The sequence below is a fragment of the Herpailurus yagouaroundi genome, unplaced genomic scaffold, assembly GCF_014898765.1.
Source record: "Herpailurus yagouaroundi ecotype Mexico unplaced genomic scaffold, PumYag 140, whole genome shotgun sequence".
Taxonomy (NCBI): domain Eukaryota; kingdom Metazoa; phylum Chordata; class Mammalia; order Carnivora; family Felidae; genus Herpailurus; species Herpailurus yagouaroundi.
Window position 1 is genome coordinate 45,978,739 of NW_024412395.1, and position 5,632 is coordinate 45,984,370.

At 42.8% G+C, this 5,632-nt stretch overlaps 1 non-coding gene across 1 annotated transcript; it reads left to right on the plus strand.

Moving 5' to 3' along the window:
- The first annotated feature begins 276 nt into the window (after positions 1-276).
- On the plus strand, positions 277-403 carry LOC121031166 (small nucleolar RNA SNORA25). The gene has a single exon (XR_005790591.1). It is a non-coding gene; the product is annotated as a small nucleolar RNA SNORA25 (small nucleolar RNA).
- The last annotated feature ends 5,229 nt before the right edge of the window (positions 404-5,632 follow it).

Below are 5,632 nucleotides of genomic sequence, written 5' to 3' on the forward strand. Positions count from 1 at the left end.
AGTATCAGGAGCTGTAATTTGTCTCTAAAAATAGATTTGAAATAAAAGAAACAATGCTTCCTATTATATGCCCTTTTGAAGGACCAGATTTGTTTCTGCAGAAAATGAGATACAGAAGAACATGTAAGAATGGACGAAGATATCAAACAGAACTGCCCACTAATGTGGATTTCATTCCACAGAATATACAAATGTGACTGCCAATAGGATTTCTGATTCTCAAATTCTGCGTATGTCATGCAAAGGTGAGGGATCTTTCTGCCCCAGTTTATATATAGATCATTTCAAAGAGGGCTTTTGGAGCTGTGAAACCAAGAGCTCTTAACTCTATGACTAAAGGTTGAAGGTCTCCATAGGATGCTGTAGTCATTAAATAGAGCGGTTTTTCTGAGGAAATATAAGATGTAGCCACTCCTATAATCATAAAAGTTCATGGTAGTTCATTCATAATAACCCATGATTGGTGATCCGGGAGAGTAAGCATGTTCCAAAGTTAAATAATATATCATCACTTTCATGCCCCATTACACATACCAATAGTGGATAGGCAGAAGATGGCTGTATCACCATAGCTAGATAATTGGGGTTCACATCAGAACCTAAACATTAACAGTTTCTTATCTGTTTCTCTAAGTCACTTCTCAGATGTGCTAACAAAGACCAAAATTGTCCAATGTGGATCACATTTTCCTGTTGGAGGAGGTCATTGAGAAGGCATGACCCCTGGCTGATGTTTGACCTGGATCCAGGCAATAAGAGCAGAGGCTCCCCCCCCTCCCCTTTCCTTGGAAGGTATGTTCCACCCACTGTTCCCACACTAGGAGCCACTACAAGGATGCAGCCTTGAGAGTAATGTGTTATTGAGACCATCTGGACTGTGTACATGACTGAATCCCATTAAGGCCTCTATAAAAATAAATTATGATTCTGCAAGGTGGGTACAAAGATCTCATTTTGCACAGCCCAAGGCAAGCATCAAATGGAAGTTCCCTTACTTCTTAAAACTGCCACCTATCAATCCAGAGAGGCCTGCCTCTGTCTTCGTCCTTGCCTTGCTCTCCACGTTCCGAATTTCAGGGGCCAGCTCTGAATTTCACCTGGGGAACTCCTGAGGTTGAGAACCAACATTCCATTATATCCACCAAGTCAGCTTCTCCCTGCTCATGGCTCTAAGGATGATTAAAGTCCAAGTAGCAGAATGAGACAGAAACAGAAACCCCACAATATCCAGAAAGTTGACATTTTCAGTGAAGAAGTACAAAAGAACTGCATCTTAATTATCCATGGCATGAAATCCCCCTTATCCAGCCCCCAACCTGCTTGGCTTGGCAGAATTTCTGCTTTATCCCTTCCTGGGGGAGCCCGGGACTGCTCCCTGGAAAGGCCAGCACAGTTCAGAAACACAGGGACAGTTCCCAACAGAAACACAAGCAGGACGATGAGAAGCCCACCTCCAGCCATGTGGTTCCTGGTGTTCAGGTCAGCAGGCTTCTCTGCCTTCCACCCACCACATGGTGTTTGGGGGACCAGCACTATAAAGCTGAGTGCACTATTTACTGGTGAGATTCTAAGTGGTCTTCCCACTAACTGAAGGCTAATCAAATGCCTTAGAAATAAAGCACTGTGTCCTTCTGCTCTTTAAGCTTCAGATACTGCAGATATAGAGTCAGCTGCTTTGATGGAGACTTGGGCTGATTTGATTCTATCACTATTTTCTGGCCATCTCGTTATTGTGCTCCCACCCCTATCTAGTATCTTACCTGAGCACACGTGCGCACACACACACACTCGCACACACACACACACACACTCACCCCTTTTCTTTTACTCCATCTATCTCCAAGTGTTTAAGTGGGATGAAAGTGTGCTGGCTGAACCAGGCTGGGGCTGGGACAGCTCAGGCTGTCACAGAGCTATCTCCCCCTGACATATAAGTCGGCCAAATTGCCACAGCCAAGTAGCAATCATCTGTCTGTTCCCTTGTCTCCTCGGAGCAGAGGCTGATGTTCAGGGTGGTTTTAGAATATGGACAGGGGTCTCCACAGCCAGGGAAAGACATCTGACACCTTCCGCTCCCATCCCCCAACCCGTGTTCTGCAGCTGTGACTCCTCTAAGGCTTGAATGCAGGTCTCCAGAGGTGGAGGCAGCATGGATTAGCCATGCCTTGCCCACAGCGCAGTATAATATTAATTAGTCACCTTCCTTATTATTCAGTCAAAATATCCCAGACTGAAATAAATTACATTCTTAGCACATCTTTCACACCCCTGGATCAAGTCTTGCAAGGGTTTTCTTTTATTATTTATAAGATCATGTGCTGTCTTCCTGCGGAAAATGAGATGGTCTGCATGAGGAAAAAGGTAAAAGAAATGCAGAGAAATGAAACAATCAGATATTCCCTAATGATATTTAAAAATAGAAAATTTGCTACTGTTACATACAGCATGTTCCATCTTTTGAGATTTAATGGCTCTCTTGTGGTTTAATGGAGAATTACTTTCAGTAATTGATTATTAAAATTTAAAATTGCTAACCATCTTCATTATTAGATGAGCGAACATGTTATCCTTGTAATTAAAAAAGCCCGAGACTCACTTTCATCCTGTTGACAGAGCGGGCAGACCGTCTCCGCACTCAGACTTGATGGTTTCAGGCTTCTTGTTTGACAAAAATAGCCAGCCAGTCATTTGATGATGAAAATGCAGAACATCCACAGAGACTGAGCAGAAAATATAATGAACAAAAAATAAAATAATAAAAAGCCCTACAAGCTAATTAAAGTTTTCAGTCCCGACTCATTAAATGCTCTGCATCACTTATGTGAGATTTCAGTGTGCTGTGCTCAGGTAGCACGGGGCACTGTCACGTTACTGCAGCCTCCCTCGACATGCCTTCAGAAAGCCTAACAACCTTTCCTTCTCCACCTGCGACAGCGCCTGCCCTCTCGCCTCTCACCTCAACACGTTACCATTACAAGTTGTGGGTTTCGGCGACATGCCACACAGATGGGGTACTGGGAAAATGCACTGAGATTTCCTGCTCTCTCTCCAATGTGTTCGGGGTATTTCTAGACTGGCACGGAGTGCTCCGAGGATGATGCACCCTGCTGAGTCCAAACAGTGGTACCCCACCAAGTGGGACTTGACCAAGTCCTACATCCTAAGAGAGAAGGCTTTATCAGTCAGTTATCCGCACACCGGAGGATGTGTGAGGTGAGAGATTTGCCTTTTTTATGGGGCTTGCATCTCTTTCCACGTTTTCATCATAGTAGAGTGCTCATTTTGAGAAGGCAGCCCTCAGTGATCACCACAAGGAAATCTTATAACTGTCAACAGAAGAGCCCATCAATGGGGACGTTGTTCACAACTCAAGCATTAGACAGGTGTCAGTCTTCAGGAGAGGAGAATCCATCAGGCTTGAGAAGCACAAATGTGAGTGCAGCAAAGATTTTTGTACATGAAGATTTATTCTTAAAATGAAGGAAAGCCATCTGAATATCAGCATTCCTATACAGTGTCCATTGCTTAGCTCATAAAATCCATGCCCAAATGTCAGGTTTTGTGTTTTTTTTTTTAAATTGACTGATCGATGACTTGCCAATATTTTCTTAAGATTCAGACCCTCAAGGATGTCCTCTCTGCTTCAACCCAGCCAACCTTGATTATTCCTTAACACAAATTACCACCCTACCCTTTGTCCACACTCATGACTATGATGTCACTGGTCAATATTTAGACTCTGCTGTAAAACTGTTCTCATGTACTTGTCCTTGTGTTTGTCTTCCCAATTAGATTACATGAGCCTCAAGGGTAAGAGCAATTTCTTTTATTTCTTTTGCTATTTTCACTTACCTGCATAGCCTTTTACATGACATCCAGCTCAGCTGACATCAGGTATACCACTCATCTTATTGCTTTCTGGGTTAGATATGAGAATTTGACCAGAAGCTGAGATATCTAACACTAATTAACTGTAATCCTGAATTTACAATTCAGTCTTTTTCAACCACAGAACAATTTTCTCCATTCTCCCACCAATGTTACATGGCTAGGTGTATCCTAGATGCATGTGAGATAAGCCAATTAATTACATGCAATGAGCATTAGAGCTTAATTCTCAAAACTTCTTGAGAAAGACTGGTCAAGATTGGTTTTCCAGATTACCCACAGTAAGCTCACAAGGTCTAATAAGACAATTCCTTTCCTCTTCCATAGTCTTTCTGGCTTTGATGGTGTAATGACTTTCCTTTTGGAATGTAAAGAGCCAACCAATTCTTAAGGCTGTCTCATGTGAGAACACCTCATAATCGCTTTGGTATACCCAAGCACCGTGGTACCTTATTTGTGTTAATGACACATACTTTCACCCTCTATTAGGTTATATGCATTCTGGTAATATAATTCACATGTAAACATTTTTCTATCCTTCACAGCACTTTGTACCTTTTAATGTGTGGGAGATTACAGTACATATTAATTAACTAACCAAATGAATGAGTAGATGAAACCAAGAGAATGCACTACTCCTGGATTTTTTTCCATTTCCTAAAGTTCTTTCTTAAATTTATTTATTTATTTATTTATTTAATGTTTATTAATTTTTGAGAGAGGGGAGGAGCAGAGACAGAGGTACAGAGTTTCCAATGTGGGCTCTGCAACAGCAGAGAGAGCCCGACGCAGGGCTTGAACTCACAAACCATGAGATCATAACCTGGCCAAAGTCAGACGCTTAACTGACTGAGCCACCCTGGCTCTTAAATTTAAATATGAATGAAAGTAGCTACCCAATACTAGTGTACTGATTAAAGGTCTACAGAAATTTCTTCCTCATATGGGCATCAAAGACTTAAGTCCACAAACTTCATCTCAGTTGTCAGTGACTCCTTAGTGTCAGTTTCTCAGGCATCACCTCGGAGTCTTCCTGGGCTTCTCTCTTTCTCTCACACTCCTTATTTGATCCATCAACAGAATGTGTCAGCTCTTCTGTCGGAACAGATCCAGACCATCGCTCACTGTCTCCACCACTACCACCTGTTCCAAGACGCCATCACCTATGCCCTAGATTATTCTATTTGCCCCCGGCAGCTCTGTTTACCACCAGAGATATTCTGTTCAACGTCATTTGGTTCAAGTCGTTTGTCTGCCCACACCCTCCAATGATTCCTGATTTCATTACAATGGCCTACCAAATCCTACAGCGTCTGCCTGCCCCTCCTCAACTTTCATCTCATCTTCCACAACCCTCCGCTCCCTGGCTGTCACCAGGCATTTTGGCATTCTTGCTCTTTCTCCAACCAGGCACTCTCCAGCCTCAAGAAATGCTCTGCAGTTACTCCTCCTTCAGCCTGAATTACTTTGCACCAACAGAGATGGGAACGGGACCTTGCTCACTTTCTTCAGATTGCAGTACATATGACACTGCCCTATTAAGACCTTCAGAGAGGTTTAAATCTACAACTAGTTTAACCCAGTTAATTTATCAAGGCAGTTTTAAAGTGGAGAAATTACAAAGATTGCAAACTGTTGATGGAATATCTTCATCGCAGGGGAAAATCAAACACTGGCACAGTTGGGGTGCATGATGTGGGCACGTAATGGAGGAATGCCGTGGCTTTCTACCAGGGGACCACTG